At 49.6% G+C, this 18413-nt stretch overlaps 1 protein-coding gene across 11 annotated transcripts in view; it reads right to left on the bottom strand.

Annotated features, from left to right (window-relative positions):
• Positions 1–18413, bottom strand: part of LOC100414647 (ankyrin repeat domain-containing protein 18A) — a 98616-nt gene that overhangs the window by 17568 nt on the left and 62635 nt on the right. For 6 of the 11 annotated variants that reach the window (XM_078361918.1, XM_078361924.1, XM_078361923.1 and 3 more), the window contains 4 exons: positions 3010–3122; positions 1595–2583; positions 1057–1095; positions 448–640 (listed from right to left, as the gene is read on the bottom strand). The gene's annotated coding sequence lies outside the window, so the exon portion shown is untranslated. Of the gene's footprint in view, positions 1–447; positions 641–1056; positions 1096–1594; positions 2584–2943; positions 3123–18413 lie in introns of those variants that run through there. The other 5 variants (XM_078361920.1, XM_078361919.1, XM_078361921.1 and 2 more) reach the window with 3 other exon arrangements.

Genomic DNA, 18413 nt, shown 5'->3' with positions numbered 1-18413 from the left:
ACTCCCTCTCAAAAAAAAAAAAAAAAATGAAAAGGAGGAAATAGGAACCCAGAAACAGAAACAAGGGAGAAAAATTGGTTACAGGCCAGGTGCGGTGGCTCACACCTGGAATTCCAACCCAGGAGGAGCTGGGAGCCTGGAATCTTGGGTCTGAGGAAGGAGGGGCTGGGGGCCCTTTGGGAGGCGGAGGTGAGCAGATAACCTGAGGTCAGGAGTTCGAGACCAGCCTGGCCAATATGGTGAAACCCTGTCTCTACTAAATATATAAAAATTAGCTTGGCATGGTGGCAAGCGCCTGCAATCCCAGCTACTCGGGAGGCAGAGACAGGAGAATCGCTTGAACCCGGGAGGTGGAAGTTGCAGTGAATCGATATCGCACCATTGCACTCCAGCCTGGGCGACATCTCCAAAAAAACAAAAGAGAAAGAAAAATCCGTTACAGTTGACCCACTTTGAGGGACTTTTATTCATTTCCATTCACATGTCAGATGTGCTAAGAGCCTTGGAGAGGTGGGAGATGAGGAACACATGACCTGCTTGCCAATCACGGAAGACCTATGTGTGAGTGACACTAGGTGGAAACCTCTGATGGGTCCAGTGGAGCCAGGAGAGGAAGGAAAAGAAGAGGGAATGCGGATGCCTGGAGGAGAACAAAGAACTGGCAATTAGCGGAGACGCGGAGCAGGAGCAGGAAGTCTGCTCACCCTCACAGAGGATAAAGACAGCTCCAGGGAGCTCCCGCTCCAGCGCCCGGCCCCCAGACTCTGCAGTGAGAGAAGAGATGGGAGCCTGGACCCCTGGGTCTGAGGGAAGAGGGGCTGGGGGTCTGGATCCCTGGGTCTGAGGGAGGAGGGGCTGGGGGTCTGGACCCCTGGGTCTGAGGGAGGAGGGGCTGGGGGTCTGGACCCCTGGGTCTGAGGAAGGAGGGGCTGGGGCCTGGACCCCTGAATCTGAGGGATGAGGAGCTGGGGCCTGGACCCCTGGGTCTGAGGGAAGAGGGCGGGGTAAGAGCTGAGGGAGGAGGGCCAGGGTGAGGGCTCAGGGACCATCACTCACCATCCTTGTCGCACATAACCACTTGGGCCCCGCTGTCCACTGAGAATAGGAAGGGAACAGGTGACCCTCCGAGCCTTGGGTCAAGCCTCTGCCGCCCTCTGGTGGCCACCTGGAGTGGGGTCGCTCTCCCTCTCCCCTCTCCTCGTGACCCCAGTCTCATGATCACCCGCAGGACAGAGGGCAAGAGGGCAGAGCCCTTGACACATGCTCTCCCTGCCTGCCCAGGTTTCTGCTGAGGTTCCTGAGCCCCCGTTCGTGGGTTCCAGAGCCAGCCCACGACTGCCAGAGCCATTCCCCAAGCCACTGGTATTGCAGCTTCACTAACAGACCCAGAGAAAGGGGGCCACTGCCCCTCCGAGACCTCGCCAGATTCAGCCCCAGCCTACCGCGGCACGCGCTTACTTTAGCCTGCAAATGGGCTTTTGTAAGGTCAGAATCCCAGCTGCAGTACTGGGGTCTCCATTTCCCGCCGCCATTGCCCCGCGCCCATCCTTCTTCTCTCACACTCCCCAGCTCCCAGCGGCCAGACCCCGCTCACCGAAGGCGCGGACGATCCCGGCTCCGAGTCCGCGCGCGCCCCGGGTCACAACCACCACCTTCCCGGCGTAGTGCGTTCCCGTGGCCATCCCGTGTCCGTCGGTCTCTGTCCGTCTCTCTACTCTGCGCCTCTGTCTACCTCCAAAGCCCCGTGAAAGCGTTGCATCAAACCATCAATAGGGGCTGGATCCTGGAAGTCCGGCCCCGGGGGGCGTTGCTAGGAAGGCTGGAGACCTGGGTTTGTCCCCAGTCCCTCCTCCCTCAGACACTGGCCTCCTCCCTCAGACTCAGGAATCCAGGAGCTCCAGGCCCTCCTCCCTCAGATTCAGGGGGTCCAGGCCCCCAGCCCCTTCTCCCTCAGACTGAGGGATCAGCTTCTCCATCCCTTCCTCTCAGAGACCTAAAAGTCCAAGGCCCTGTAAGTTCAAGGCCCCTGTCCCCTCCTCTCTCAGGACCCAGGAGTCCACAACTCCGGCTCTGCCCATCAGAGACTCCAGCGCCACAACCCCGAACAGACAGAAAGAAAGTTATTGACTACAAGTTCATAGTTTTAATCCAAATGTAAACAGTGTTGAGAAAACCAAACTTTGGCCATAGAAATCATTCCCGTCCCGGGCCGGCGACAGGGACCAGACCACGCCCCCTGATGCCCTGAGTGGTCCCACATCTCTCCGGTGGTACCTCCGGTCACGTCCTCACGCTCCGATTGGCTGCCGTGTTTGGGAGGGTTAAAAGCTGGACTGTAGAAGAGTGACGCGCGAGGGCCACGTCCCCTCGTCTTGGGCAGGACCGGAGGGGCGATCCCGGCATCCCACGTGAGCCCCCAGGGGGCGGGGCCTCCGCCACGCCCACTGCCTCGGCGAAAGAGCCAGGTGGAACCCGAATTAGCCACCGGGGGAGATCTGGGTGGAGGGGTCTCCTGGCGCGTGGGGTCCGACGGAGGCAGCGGCACACGTAGGAGAGGGTCTCCCTGGGAGTCCAAATTTCCATCTGGAGAGGATGAGTAGGACATGAGAATGGCAAACTTCGGCACCGGGACTCCGGATTCCCAGGCCCCTCCTCCCTCAGACCCAGGAGTCCAGGCCCCCGGCCCCTCCTCGCTCAGACCCAGGAGTCCAGGCCTCAGCCCCTCCTCCTTCAGACCCAGGAGTCTGGATACCTCAGTCCAGTCTTCTTTGAGACTCAGGTGTCGGCCCTCTCCCCGCCCCCGACCGCTTCCTCATCTCCTCCCAAGTGTCCCAGAACCCAGTTCCCTCTTGAATGAGACCTAAAACTCCGAAACCCTGCCCAACTCTTTCCTCGCCAAGATAAAAAATTCCCACCGGCCCCCAGACCCCTCCTCTCCAGGACCTGGGACTCCAGGTCTCCAGCTCTCTCCTCCCTAAAACCCAGAAGTGCAACACCCCCAGCCATCACCCGTCATCATTCTGTGCCACTGCGTCGCCTCAGTAGCCAGGGCTTGGGAAAGGCTGAGAACTCGCTCCCGGTGGCCTTCGGAATTCGGCAAGTAAGGGGTGCTGTCCTTCGGACTAGAAAAAAGAGAAGATTGGGGGTGGGGGTGTGTACATGGGGAGAGGTGGGGTGGTTAATGGGTATAGAAAGAAAAGGATGAATAAAACCTGCTGTTAGATAGCACATCAGAGGACTATAGTCAATAATAATTTAATTGTACATTTTAAAATAAATTAAAGGGCGTAATTGGATTGTTTACACATCAAAGGATAAATGCTTTAAAGGGGATGGATACCCCATTCTCCATGATGTGTTTATTTCACATTGCCTGCCTGTATCAAAAAATCTAATTTAGCCGGTGAATATATATAATACACCTGCTATGTACCAAAATAAAAATATAAATTAAGAAAAGTAAATAGGCCGGGCGCGATGGCTCACCCCTGTAATCTCAGCACCTTGGGAGGAGGAGGAGGGCGGATCACTTGAGGTTAGGAGTTCGAGGCTAGCCTGGCCAACATAGCGAAACCCGGTCTCTACTGAAAATACAAAAATTAGCCAGGCATGGTGGCTCGCGCTTGTAATCCCAGCTACCGGGAGGCTGAGACAGGAGAATTGCTTGAGCCCGGGAGGCGGAGGTTGCAGCGAGCCGAGATCGCGCCATTGCACTCCAGCATGGGAGACAGACCGAGACTCTATCTCAAAATAAAAAAATTAAAAAGTAGGCCGGGCGCGGTGGCTCACGCCTGTAATCCCAGCACTTTGGGAGGCCGAAGCGGGTGGATCACTTGAGGTCAGGAGTTCGAGATCAGCCTGGCCAACATGGTGAAACCCCGTTTCTTTCTTTCTTTTTTTTTTTTTTTTTAAGATGGGGTTTCACCATGATGGCCAGGCTGGTCTCTAACTCCTGACCTCAGGTGATCCACCCACCTCGGCCTCCCAAAGTGCTAGGATTACAGGCGTGAGCCACCGCGCCCGGCCAACCCCGTCTCTTAAAAAAACAATTAGAAAAGAAAATTAAAAAGTAAAAAAAAAAAACCGCCGGCACAGTGAGGACCCGAGTACTGCGCGTGCCCTTCTGGGAGTTGTAGTTCCTAGCACGTGTCTCTAAAAGATGTTAAACATGGCACCGCCCCCATGCATTACGGGATTTGTAGTCCATTCGCGCGTTAATGTCACCCACTGTCGATGCAGAAGCAGGATCTGCTATTGACCAAGGGAATTTGGGAAACTAAAGATATGGATACGTATCTAGGGCTTTCTGGTTTTATTTCGTATTTCCCGGGAACTTAAGTGCCTTAGAAGGGTTGCGACTTGTAGTTCCATATTTAGGAGGCTTCTATAATAATGCTACTCCCTTCGCTTTTGCAAATTTTTATTTTCCTGCTCCCTTGATCTGCCCTCCAGTTCCTTACCTACTTCAGGACCCAGAGTTTCTGAGCCATTTTTGGGCTCCAGAGTGTCCTACGACAGGCTGGAAAGGAATTGGGGCATTAGAACTGCTCACCTGAAAGCCCACATTCTCATTTTGAGGGTAAAGTGAAGGGGGCTCGAAAGAGAATGAAATGGGCCAAAAATACTGGTAATGTTTCATTTTGTTTTTCCTAGCTTCTATAGACTCCTCACCTGTGGGATCCAATGCTATCTCCAGGTAGATAGTGTCAAAATTGGACTGAATTATGGGACACCCAGCTTGGGCAGGAGAATTTGTCAGCATGGGAAAACTCCACACACCTGCTCACAAAAGTGTTGCGTGTGAGCCTGAAAAAAACAGGTGGTTTTTTCTAGATAAGCTCCATGGAAGGGGAATACAGTTTTTTGTTTGTTTTTTTTTTTTTTGAGTTGCAGTCTTGCTCTGTCAACAGGCTGGAGGGCAATGGTAGAATCTCAACTCACTGCAACCTCCACCTCCCAGGCTCAAACAATTCTCCTCCCTCAGCTGCCTGAGTAGCTGGGACTACAGGCACATACCACCAACCCCGGCTAATTTGTTTGTTTGTTAAGAGATGGAGTCTCCTCGCTCTGTCGCCCAGGCTGAAGTGCAGTGGCGCCACCTCAGCTAACTGCAACCTCCGCCTCCCAGGTTCAATGATTCTCCTGCCTCAGCCCCCTGAGTAGCTGGGACTACAGGTGTGCATCACCACGCCTGGCTAGTTTTTGTGTTTTTAGTAGAGACGGGGTTTCACCATGTTGGCCCGGCTGGTCTTGAACTCCTGACCTCAGGTAATCCACCCACGTCAGCTTCCCAACGTTCTGGGATTACAGGTGTGAGCCACTGCTCCCGGTACATTTATCTATTCTGGAGATTTCACATAAATAGAATCCTACAATATGGCTGGGTGCAGTGGCTCACACCTGTAATCCTAGCACTTTGGGAGGCCAAGGTGGGCTGATCATGGGGTCAAGAGATAAAGACTATCTTGGCCAACATGGTGAAACCCTGTCTCTACTAAAAATACAAAAGTTAGTTGGGTGTGGTGGCTCATGCCTGTAGTCCCAGCTACTTAGGAGGGTGAGGCAGGAGAATCGCTTGAACTTGGGAGGCAAGAGGTTGCAATGAGCTGAGATTGCGGCACTGTACTCCAGCCTGGGGACAGAGAGAGACTCTGTCTCAAAAAAAAAAGAAATTGAATCCTACAGTATGTAGCCTTTGTGACTGGCTTCTTTCACTTAATGTTTCCAAGGCTCATTCAAGGCCTGTCAGTGTTTCAATCCCTTTTTTTTTTGAGACAGAGTTTTGCTCTTGTTGCCCAGGCTGGAGTGCAATGGTGTGATCTCAGATCACTGAAATTTCCGCCTCCCAGGTTCATGCAATTCTCCTGCCTCAGCCTCCCAAGTAGCTGAGATTACAGGCATGTGCCACCACACTCGGCTAATTTTGTATTTTTAGTAGAGACGGGGTTTTCTCCATGTTGGTCAGGCTGGTCTTGAACTCTCGAGCTCAGGTGATCCGACTGCCTTGACCTCCCAAAGTGCTGGGATTACAGGTGTGAGCCACCTTGCCAAGCCTTCATTCCTTTTTAAGGCTGAATAACATTCTGTCATGTGGATGCACAGCATGACCATTCATCTGGCATGGACATTTGGGTTGGTTCCACATCTGGGCTATTATAAACATTACTGCTATGTACTTTCATATACTAAGTTTTGTTTGAATACCTGTTTTTGTTTTTAATTATTTTTGGTATATATCTAGGAGAGGAATTACTTTGTCATATTGATAATTCTTTTTTTGCTTTTTTAGAGACAAGGTCTTGCTATGTTGGCCAGGCTGGTCTCGAACTCCTGGCCTCAAGCAATCCTCCCATCTCAGCTTCCCAAAGTGCTGGGATTACGGGCATGAGCCACAGTGCCAGGCCCTCTCCTGGCAAATACCACACCACCACCCTCCACCACACCCCCAACCCCACTGTTGCCAGACAGAAGCCTCCTGTAGAAGGAGAGCATGTTGGAAAACCTCTATGAGGGCAGTAAAGAAGGAAAATATGGGCTTGGAGCCTCCACACAGGGGGCCACCAACCTCCAGTCCTCAGATGCATAAACCCACCAACAGTTTGAACCCTCAGTGTGGAAAAGCTGCAGGCCCTCAACACCTGCCCAGCCCATGAGAACAGCCATGGGGGCTAAACCGTGAGAAGCCACAGGGCATGGCTGAAGTGGAGGTTTTCCATGAGCCTTTGCCTTTGCAGCCGGCTACTACTGCCCCTTTCTACTACCCGCCACCCTCTCACCACCCTACTGCCACCTGCTCCCTTCCACCCTATCTACCCCTTTTTCCTTCCATCCCACCAACCTCCCAGCCTCCGAAAGTGCTGGGATTACAGGAGTGAGCCACTGTGCCTGGCTAAGTTTCCAAAATTCTGAACTCATTCCAGCAGTAACTCAAATGTAAAAAGTTTACAGTCTCATCCAAGACAATGCTACAGTCCCTTCTGCCTATAAGTCCCTGGAAGTTCTTTCTGGCCGGGCGCGGTGGCTCAAGCCTGTAATCCAGCACTTTGGGAGGCGAGGTGGTTGGATCGTGAGGTCAAGAGATCAGGACCATCCTGGTCAACATGATGAAACCCCATCTCTACTAAAAATACAAAAAAAATTAGCTGTGCGTGGTGGCTCATGCCTGTAATCCCAGCTACTCAGGAGGCTGAGGCATGAGAATTACCTGAACCCAGGAGGCGGAGGTTGCGGTGAGCCGAGATCGCGCCATTGCACTACAGCCTGGGTAACAAGAGCGAAACTCCATCTCAAAAAAAAAAAAAAAAAAACAAAAAAACGGGAGCTCTTTCTTTTCAAGATACAATGATGGTACTGTTATATCGGACTGAGCATAGAAAGTCAACACCAAGACAAAAGTATGCCAAATTTCAGGGTTTATTGCCGGCGACCATGGAGGACTCATGTCTCTCCAACCCGTGGCCCCGTAAAAGAGGGTGACAAGATCTTTTATACCCATAAAATAACCTTGGGGGTGAGGGGAGAGGATGGGGTGAGGGACTTCAGACATTCCGAGGGCCAGTGGATTCAAATCACCTTCTGGGCGGAGATTAGGGTGAGGGGGTTCCAGACATTTTCAGGGCCAGGGGACTATTTGACATTCTGATTGTTACTTAAGGGGTTCACAGATGCTGAGAATAACATTCGTTTACACATCGTCTGGGTAGGGGTGGGATCCATAGATTTTTAATTACTTGGCGCCAGGATGGAATTATCTGGGGGTGCTTACTCTGGTAAACAAAGGCCAGCAATTCTGGCAGTTACAGATAAGAGAAGGTATGCAGCTTTACCTCAATTTGCATCCTGCAAATAATCTAGCAGTTTACAGAAGCCAAGGTTAGCAGTCATTGTGAGGAGAATGGAAACAGCTTTGTCAATTTATAAAATGGCATTGTACAGGTTCTAACTCTAGGCCAGCTATATCACAGTACAGGCATTGGGTAAGCTTGCTCAGTCCAATGGGAAGAAATTTTTTGGAAAAAATGACACAGTTGAGACACAGGCCCAGTGCAAGCCCAAAACCCAGCAGGACAGTATTTATTCACCACGAGAACTCATTATTGCACAGACAGCATTAAAAAGATAGTGCTCAACTATCTGCAAAGGATCTGCCTCCCCAGCCCCATCTTTTACTCCCAGCCCCACCATAACCCCCTCAAACTCCCTCCACTCACTTCTAACTCCTACTGTCAACCATGATTAAATCACCTTCCATCAAGCCTCACCTTTAACATTCCACATTACAATTCCACATGACTTTTGGTAGGGACACAGGGCCAAATCATATTATTCCTCCCCTGGCCCCCAATCTTATGGTCTCCTCCCACTGCAAAATACAATGATGCCTTCTCTACAGTCTCCTGATATCTTAACTCAATCCAGCATTTACTGAAATGTCCAAAGTCTCATATGAAACAGGCTGCAGTCTCTTCTGCCTCTAAGCTTCTGCCCTGGAAAGCAGGTTAACTTGCTTTGTATTGCACAGACATTGCATAAGCATTCGCAGCCAAAAGAAAGACATTTGTCAGAAAGAAGCACATGAAACTTACAGACCCCATGCAAGTCAAAAACCCAGTAGGCCAGTCATGCAATCCTACAGCTCCGTAATCATTTTTTTGAATCTACGACCCACATCCAGGGCACAGGGTGATGTGATGGCTGGGCTCCCAAGGCATTGAGCAGCTCTGTGCCTGTGGCTCTGCAGGGTTTATCTTCCACAGGTGCCCCCATGGGCTGGGCTGATGTTGAGTGCCTGTAGCTTATAACATTAAGGGTGCAAGCTGTTGGTGGGTCTATAATCTGGGGTCTGGAAAATGCCATACCCCTTTATGAGGGCTCCCATCTCTGTACTGCCTGAGTAGAGGTTTCCCATGAGGCCCCGCCCTTGGAAAAGTTTCTGTCTGAACACCCAGGTTTTTCCATATATACTCTGGAGTCTAGATGAAGACTCTCAAGCCTCTAGTCTTGTGCTCTGTGCACTTGTTGGCTTGACTATATGGAAGCCACAGAGGCTTGATGCTTTCTCCCTCTTAAGCAGTGGCCCAACTTGTACCTGTGCACCTTTCAGCCATGACGAAAGCTGGAGCTGCAGGAATGCAGGCAGCAGTGTCCTGAGGCTGCACACAGCAGCAGGGCCGAGGGGCTGGCCCAGGAAACCATTTTTCTGTCCTGGGCCTCAGCACCTGTGAAAGCAAGGGCTGCTGCAAACGTGTCTGAAATGCCTTCAATGTCTTTTTCCCATTGTCTTGACTATTAACACTGGACTCCATTTTATACACAATTCTGAAGCTGTCCTGAATTTTCCCACTGATAATCAGCTTTTCTTTTTGACCACTTGGCCAGGCTGCAAATTTCCAAACTTTTAAGCTCTGCTTATCATTTAAATAGAAGTTTCAAGCCGAGGTCATTTTGTAGCAGGAGCGGCTGTGGGAAAGGATCTCTTGGACACCGAATACAGGAGGAAGGAATCTGTTTCAGCTGGGAGCAAGGTGGCACAGGTGCCTGACATCTAAGCTCCTCCAACGAAGGGAGGTGCAGCCTTTATATAGGCTTATACTTTAGATGTTACACCTGGAAAAGTCTTAGGTTCATAGTTTTAGGACTCACATGTGAAAAGGTTTACAGTTTCAGGAATTACATACGAAAGGGTTCCGGTTTACAGTTTTACGACTCCCATGTGAAAAAGTTTTAGTTTATAGTTTTCAGGAATTACATACAAAATGGTTCCAGTTTACAGTTTTAGGACTCACATGTGAAAAGGTTTCTGGGTTGATCTTGTTTTAAGTAAAAATAGTGTCTTCTGGAGAGTTTCCCCAAGGCCTAGCCTGTTGTTTTCAGGAAAGAGATTCAAGGAGGCGCCAGCTGGCTTGCTCTCTCTTCTATTGAGATTCACAGTGAATGACGAGGGAGAGGGAATCCCAAATGCTTGGGTCTCCCTCCTCAATTTATTTGGTCAAACATAAGACCATAAGACACAGACAGGACACCTCTTGAATTTTGGTGCCTAGAAATTATTTCCAATATATACACCCTAAATCATCACCTCAAGTTCAAAGTTTCGTGGACACCCAGGGCAGGGGCACATGCAGCCATGTTCTTTCCTAAAGCAAAGCAGAAGTAACCTTGGCTAGTGTTCCAGTAAGTTCCTCATTTTCATCTGAGCCCTCCTAAGCCTGGCCTTCACTGTCCATGCTTCTGTCACCTATTTAATTATAACTATTTAACAAGTCTCTACAGGGGTCCAAATTTTCTCTCATCTTCTTGGCTTCTTCAAAGCCTTCCCATCTCTCCAATCTTTGGCCATTACCCACTTCTGAACCTGCTTCTACATTTTCAGCTATTTTTGTTGCAGGCTGACAATGTGGTAAAAGAAGAAAAGTGGGCCGCACGCGGTGGCTCAAGCCTGTAATCCCAGCACTTTGGGAGGCCGAGGCGGGTGGATCATGAGGTCAAGAGATCGAGACCATCCTGGTCAACATGGTGAAACCCCGTCTCTACTAAAAATACAAAAAAATTAGCTGAACATGGTGGCGCGTGCCTGTAATCCCAGCTACTCAGGAGGCTGAGGCAGGAGAATTGCCTGAACCCAGGAGGCGGAGGTTGCGGTGAGCTGAGATCGCGCCATTGCACTCCAGCCTGGGTAACAAGAGCGAAACTCCGTCTCAAAATAAATAAACAAAAATAAAATAAATTTAAAAAATAAGAAAAGATCATTTTTAGGTTGAAAATTTACGAAGGCTTCATACATTTACCTGAAAAGAAACTGAGTGCTGATGGCCAAGCCAATGGAAAAAAGGCCTTGAAGGCATTTCATAGCTCCACTTCACAGCACTAATTTTCTGTGTGATCATAAAAAAAAACAGTTGAACTAGCCCATGGTTCTGCAGGCTTTATAGAAAATATAGAGGCTTCTGCTGGGAGTGTCTGGTGGAGGACCCTTGGGCCTCTCTTACCCGCCCCCCACCCAGGGCCCAGCCACATGGAAGGTATTTTACTTCCCCATGTGGAAAGTCCCCCTCCGCTTACATGGGAAGTTCCCCTCTTCCCGGCTCAGCTCTCCGAGACCCCGACTGGCACAAGTCCAGCTACCTTCCGCCCAGCAACCACCCAACCAATCACCACCCGCCCCATCAGCTCTCCCCCAACTTCCCGCCGGGCAGTTTAAACTGACCAACGGCTACCCACCCGCCACCTCGGCTCTCCCACTCCCTCAGCTCCACTACCCCTATAAAAACCGCAAGACAAAGAAAGCCGGTGCGAGACTGCTGACTCTCCCCCGTGCACGAGTCTAGTCTGCCCGGAGATTCCCTAGTAAAGCCTGAACTCTTACTTCGTCTCGTTTAATTCGATCGGGCCTTAGGGTCCAAGCAACGAGGGTCCGGGCAGGTCAGACAGGGAGGATTCAGGATGCCTCCCAATCATAACAGAAGACCAAGCAGCAACTGGATTTTTTTATATGCCAGAAGTGCAAGCCAGAGGGAGAATGGAAAAAGATGCCACATCCAGTAATACAACCAGATCTCATGGGAACTCCCTATCGCAAGATCAGCATCAAGAAGATTGTGCTTAACCACTGGTGAAAGATTCATCCCCCACTACATCCCTCCCACAGCTGTTTCTAGGAAGAAGCCTGTTGCAGAGGCAGAGCCTCTTAGAAAACTTGTACTAGGGCAATGCAGAAAAAAATGGGCTTAGAGTCCCCACATAGAAAGGCACCACAGATCCCAGATTCATAAACCCACCAACAGCTTGCACCCTCAGTGTGGAAAGGTACAGACACTCAGCACCAGCCCAACCCATGAGGGCAGCCATGAGAGCTAAACCCTGCAAAGTCACAGGTGCACTGCCAAAGTAGAGATTTTCCACGAGCCTCTGCCTCAGACGCAGGCTACTCCTCCTTCCTCCTCCCCACCACCGTCTCCCCACCCTACTCACTTCTTTTTCCTTCTACCACAACCCCCTCCAGTCCGTGATTAAATCATCTCTAACCAGGCCCCATCTCCAACATTTGGGAATATAATTCCCATGAGTCCTTTTTTAGGGAAACACACTCAAACCATATTGTGCTATAGCTGGAACCTGAGCAACGCCATTTTATACAGGACAAAGCTGTTTTCCAAAAATAAGTTGTAACGGCTGCCCCAGTCTCCTCACAATGACTGCTGACCTTGGCTTCTGTACATAAAACTGCTAGCTTGCTCTGCAAAATGCCCGCTATGTAAAACTGCTTACCTTTTCTTATCAGGAACTGCCAGATTTGCCGCCTTTGCTTACTGGTGATGACCAGAGTAAGCAGCCCAAGCTAATTCCATTCTGACCCCGGCAACTCGTAATGAGTAACTAAGATCTGTGGATCCACCACTGCCCACAGGATGTGTAAACTAAGGCTTATCGTGACTTCTGTAAACCACTTAGGTAACAATCGAAGTGACAACAAGTTCCCTAGCCCTTGGAATATCCGGAGACCCGCACCCTCCTCTCTGCCCGGGAGGTGATTTACGGAATCCCCTGGCCCTCAGATTGTCTGAATCCCTTCAGCCCCACACCCTCACCCCGGAGGTGGTAAAGGTCTTGTCACCCTCCTTTCGGGGCCACGGGTTGGAGAGACGTCAATCCTCCACTGCCACCAGCAATAAAGACCCTGCAATTTGGCATACTTTTGTCTTGGTGCTAATTTTGTACTCGATCCAATACTTCAGTATTATTCTCACCCTGACACCTCCAAATTTCTTGTCCTTCTCACAGAGCAAAACACAAACATACATTTTCAAAAGTTTTTAAAAGTCTTAACTCATTCCAGCAGTTACTCAAATGTAAGAAGTTCAAGTCTCATCCAAGGAAAGGCTACAGTCCTTTCTGCCTGAGTCCCTGAATTTAAAAGGGAGTTCTTTTCTTTTTTTTTTTTTTTTTTTGAGACAGAGTTCCGCTCCCGTTACCCAGGCTGGAGTGCAATGACACGATCTCGGCTCACCGCAACCTCCGCCTCCTGGGTTCAGGCAATTCTCCTGCCTCCACCTCCTGAGTAGCTGGGATTACAGGCACGCACCACCATGCCCAGCTAATTTTTTTTTTTAGTAGAGACGGGGTTTCACCACGTTGACCAGGATGGTCTCGATCTCTTGACCTCGAGATCCACCCACCTCGGCCTCCCAAAGTGCTGGGATTACAAGCATGAGCCAGGGAGTTCTTTTCTTTCAAGATACAATCTTGAAATACAATCCCTCAATGTCTTAACTCATTCCAGCATGTCTTAATTTCTCCCCACCCTGCCCATTTTTTTCCTCCATCCACAACCCCCTCCAGGCCATGATTAAATCACCCCCCACCTGGCCCTAACTGCAACATGTGGGAGTTTTCTACTCAGAAAACCCCCTCTGCACAAGTTGACCCCTTCCCCCAACTCTGATTGCTCTGCAGCTGCATTTCTGAACTCCTACCTAGGTGCCACATCAAGGCTGCCAGACATGCTACAATTAAGCAAAGCCTGATCACAGCCATCGGGCAACTTGGGGGAGGACAGGGAAAACAAATGTGTGTTATCCATACTTATAAATTTCTGTTTAACACATACCTGTAAAAATCTTGTTTTTTTTTTTTAACTGCCACCAGAAAAGTCACATAATTAAATTATATATTGTAAGTCTGTTACAAGTTAACAAACTATCTCTTTGCCTGTTACAAGCTGATAGATTATCTTATTCCTGAAACTCCTTTATGCCCCTCTCACCCCATATAAACCACTCCATTTTAAAGCTTGGGGCTGCCTCTTCTGACTGTTATGGGGCATCCTGTCAGGTTAATAAAACATGCTTGCCTGACTTTGGGCCTATTCTTCTTTCTCTCAGCTAACCTTACACCCTACAGCTCCAACATCAGCTTTTTCGAATCTACGTCCGACAACCAGAGCACAGGGTGGTGTGATGGCTCGGCCCCCAAAGCCCTGGGCAGCTCTGCACCTGTGGCTTTGCACACCTGTGGCCTCATGGGCTGGGCTGATGTTGAGTGCCTGTAGCTTTTCAAAACTGAGAGTGCAAGCTGTTCAGGTGGCTCTATCAATCTGGGGTCTGGAAAATGGTGCCTCCCTGTGTAGGGGCTCCAACCATGTCTGTTCCTCTGTGCTGCTCTAGTAAAGGTTTCCCATGAGGCTCTGCCTCTTGGGAAAGCTTCTGCCTGAACACCCAGGTATTTCTGTACAAACTCTGGAGTCTAGAGGAAGGCTTGCAAGCCTCTAGTCTCATGTTCTGTGCATCTGCTGGCTTAACACTATGTGGAAGCCACCAAGGCTTGGAACTTACACCATCTGAAGCAGTGACGAAAGCTGTACCTGTGTATCTTTCAGTCAGTCTGGAGCTGGAGCTGCAGGTGTGCCAGCAGCAGTGTCCCGAGGCTGCTCACAGAAAGGAGGCCACCGTTCTTCTCTCCTAGGCCCCAGGGCCTGTGACAGCAAGGGCTGCTGCAAAGGTCTCTGAAATGCCTTCAAGGCCTTTTCCCCATTGTCTTGGCTATTGGCACTGGGCTCCGTTTTATGCAAATTTTCAAAGCCTTTTTGATTTTTTAACTTAAAATCAGCTTTTCTCTTTAACCACTTGCCCAGGCTGTGAATTTTCCAAACTTTTAAGCTCTGTTTCTCATAGAAATAGAAGTTCCAACTTGAGGTCATTTAGTCGGTCACACATAAGTCCACAGGATGTTTGAGGCAGACAGGACACTCCTCGAGTTCTGATGCCTAGAAGGTCATCCCACCAAATACACCCGAAACTCTCACCCTAGAATCCAAAGTTTCACAGCTCTCCCTGGCAGGGGCACTGCACAGTCGTGTTCTTTGCTAAGGCAAAACAAAAGTGACCTTGGCTCCTGTTCCCAGTAAGTTTCTTTTCATCTGAGGTCGTCCAAGCTTGGCCTTTACTGTGCATACTTCTTTCAGCCTTTTAATTACAACGATTTAACAAGGCTCTGCAATGTTCCAAGTTTTCCTTATCTTCCTGTCTTCTATGAAGCCCTTTGAACTCTCCAACCTCTGGCTGTTAGCCACTTCTAAACCTGTTTCTACATTTTCATCCATCTTTGTTGTAGCCTGGCAATGTGCTCTCCATAAATTTCCCCAGTGAAAATGGACTCTTTTAGTAACGGTCCATTTTCACTGGGGAAATTTATGGAGGCTTCAGATATGTTCATAAAATGAAGCTGAGTGTTGGTTGCCAAGACAATGGGGAAAATTTCCTGAAGGCATCTCAAAGCTCCATTTCACAGCACTAATCATCTGTATAATCATAAAGAAAAGAGGTTGAATTGAATGAGGGTTCTGCAGGCTGTAGAGAAAGCACAGAGCCTTCTGCTTCTGGGAGGACTCAGGAAGCCTCCCAATCCCGTCAGAAGACCAAGTGGCAATGGGATATTTTATATGGAAGAAGAAGGAGCAAGGCAGAGAAAGAGGTGCCACCCTATTATACAACCGTATCTCGTTAGAACTCATTATTAGGAGATGTGCTTAACCATTAGTGAGAGATCCACCCTCCACACACCCCCACCTCCATCCCATGCTCCACTGTTTCAAGGCAGAAGCTTGTTGCACAGGCAGAGCCTCTTGGAAAACCTCTACTAGGGAAGTGCAGATGAAACATTTAGGCTTGGAGCCCCTACACAGGAGGCCACCATCCTCTAGACTCCAGATTCAGACTGACCAAACAGCTACAGGCACCCAACACCAGCCCAGCCCATGAGAGCAGCCATGGGGGCTAAACCCTGCAAGGCCACAAGTTCACTGCCTAGTAGAGGTCTTCCATGAGCCTCTGCCTAGACAGCAACCTACTCCCCATTCCTGCTACCCACCACCCTCTCACCACCCTACTGCCAACCTATTCTACCCACCCTACCCACTCCTTTTTCTTCATGCCCACCAACCTCCCACCCATGATTAAATAACCTCCAACCAGGCCCCGCCTCCAACATTCAGGAATACAATTCCACCCGAGTTAGGTAGGGAAACACAACAAACCATATTATTCTGATCCTGACACCCCTGAATCTCATGTCGTTGTTACAGAGCAACATACAAACAAGCTTTTTCAAAAGTACCAAAAACTGTTAACTCATTTCAGCGGTAACTGAAATGTAAAAAGTTCATCTTCTCATCCAAGACAAGGCCACAGTCCCCTCTGCCTATCAGTCACTGAATTTTAAAGGGAGTTCTTTAAAATACAATGATGGTACAGGCATTGGGTAAGCTTTCTCAAACCAAAGGGATAATTTTCCCAGAAAGGTAACACAGCTGGGACACAGGCCGAATGCAAATCTAAAACCCAGCAGGATGGCATTCATTCATCACGAGAACTCACTATCACACAGAAAGCATTAAGGAGATACTGTTTAAGGAGAAACCATTTTTTAAGTATCTGCCCCAAATTTCCATGTTTCACCCCAACCCTCACCATAAACCCCCACTCTACCCATACCCCCACTTCCAGCCCCCACTGTCCACCATGATTAAATCACCTGCCATGAAGCCCCACCTTTAACATTCCATTACAATCCTACATGTGTTTTCGTAGAGACACAGAGCCAAGTCTTATTACTCTGCCCCTTCCCAACCGAATCTCACGACCCTCTCTCACTGCAAAACACAGTGATGCCTTCTCTACAGTTCCCCAATGTCTTCACTCATTCCAGCATGTACTCAAATGTCCAAAGTCCAAAGTCTCATCTGAGACAAGGCTGCAGTCTCTTCTGCCCTTGAGCCGCTAAAATACAAAGCACATTAAGTATATACGAGGTACAGTGATTGCATAGGCATTGGGTAAGCATTCCCAGCCAAAAGGAAAATGCCAGGAAGAAGCACCCAACACAGGTGTGACTCACAGACCCCAAGCAAGTCAGAAACGGGGAAGGTCAGTCATTCAGTCCTGTAGCTCCAGAATTATATTCATTGAGTCTATACTCCACATCCAGAGTACAGGATGGTGTGGTGGCTGCGCTCCCGAGGACTGGGGCAGCTCTACACATGTGGTTTTGCAGGCCTCTTGGGAAAGCCTCTACCTGGATACCCAGGCTTTCCCATGCATCCTCTGGAGTCTAGATGTTGAGGTCAACATCAAGAAGATGGAGCTTGGCCGGGCGTGGTGGCTCAAGCCTGTAATCCCAGCACTCTGGGAGGCTGAGACGGGTGAATCACGAGGTCAAGAGATCAAAACCATCCTGGTCAACGTGGTGAAACCCCGTCTCTACTAAAAATACAAAAATTAGCTGAGCATGGCGGTGCACACCTGTAGTCTCAGCTACTCAGGAGGCTGAGGCAGGAGAATTGCCTGAACCCAGGAGGCGGAGGTTGCAGTGAGCCGAGATCGCGCCATTGCACTCCAGCCTGGGTAACAAGAGTGAAACTCCGTCTCAAAAAAAAAAAAAACAAAAAGAAGAAGATGGTGCTTAACCATTGGTGAAGGATCCACCCCTCAACCCACCTCCACCCCCCTACTTTCCAGGCAGAAGCCTGATAAAGAGGCAGAGCCTCTTGGAAAACCTGTACTATGGCAGTGCAGAAGAATAATATGGGCTTGGAGCCCACATGCAGGAAGCCACCATCCTCCAGCCCCAGATTCATAGACCCACCAACAGCTCACCCCCTCAGTATGGAAGAGCTACAGGCACTCAACACCAACCCAGCCCATGAGAGCAGCCATGGAGCCGCAGGTGCACTGCCCTAATAGAGATTTTCCATGAGCCTCTGCCTTTGCAGGAGGCTACTCTCCCTTCCTAGTACCCACCAGCCTCACACCAGCTCACAGCCAGCCTACTCCTTCCCACCCTACACCCTCCTTTTTTCTTACACCTCCACCCACTCCCATCCATAATTAAATCCCCTTCCACCAGGCCCCACTTCCAAAATTCAGAATTATAGTTCCACATGAGTTTTTCTAGGGTAACATAGCCAAACCATATTATTCTGACCATGACCCACCCTGAATCTCATGTCCTTCAAACAGAGTAAAAAACAATCATGCTTTTTCTTTTCTTTCTTTTTTTTTTTTGAGAAGGGAGTTTTGCTCTCGTTACCCAGGCTGGAGTGCAATGGCGCGATCTCGGCTCACCGCAACCTCTGCCTCCTGCATTCAGGCAATTCTCCTGCCTCAACCTTCTGAGTAGCTGGGATTACAGGCATGCGCCACCATGCCCAGCTAATTTTTGTATTTTTAGTAGAGACGGGGTTTCACCATGTTGACCGGAATGGTCTCGATCTCTTGACCCCGTGATCCACCCGCCTCGGCCTCCCAAAGTGCTGGAATTACAGCCGTAAGCCACCGCGCCCGGCCCTCATCTGAGACCTTTTATGTCTTGTCTTCATTGTCCATCCTTCTGTCAGCCTTCTGATCACAAGTTTTTAACAA

Source organism: Callithrix jacchus, chromosome 22, assembly GCF_049354715.1.
Source record: "Callithrix jacchus isolate 240 chromosome 22, calJac240_pri, whole genome shotgun sequence".
NCBI lineage: Eukaryota > Metazoa > Chordata > Mammalia > Primates > Cebidae > Callithrix > Callithrix jacchus.
Note: the sequence above shows the minus strand (reverse complement) of the source record. Positions and strands in the feature narration are given on the sequence as shown.